The following is a 343-nucleotide window of genomic DNA, read 5'->3' on the forward strand; positions in this document are numbered from 1 at the left end:
TTGTTGTTTGTTTAGAGTTTTTCCAGAAGTTGATAGATTCTATGGATTTAGAGTCTATGGATTTAGATTCTATGGATTTAGATTCTATGGATTTAGATTCTATGAATTTAGATTCTATGGATTTAGATTCTATGGATTTAGATTCTATGGATTTAGAGTCTATGGAATCATACTTACGCAGCCTGTTTTGCCACCTTAGTTGTGGGTAGTTGACTTGGTTAGTGGCCTGTAGAGCCCTAGCCTGTAGAGCCCTAGCCTGTAGAGCCCTAGTATAGCCCTAGCCTGTAGAGCCCTACCTAGTATAGCCCTAGTATAGCCCTAGCCTGTAGAGCCCTAGTATAGC

The sequence above is a fragment of the Oncorhynchus tshawytscha genome, unplaced genomic scaffold, assembly GCF_018296145.1.
Source record: "Oncorhynchus tshawytscha isolate Ot180627B unplaced genomic scaffold, Otsh_v2.0 Un_contig_1921_pilon_pilon, whole genome shotgun sequence".
In the NCBI taxonomy this organism is placed as follows: Eukaryota; Metazoa; Chordata; class Actinopteri; order Salmoniformes; family Salmonidae; genus Oncorhynchus; species Oncorhynchus tshawytscha.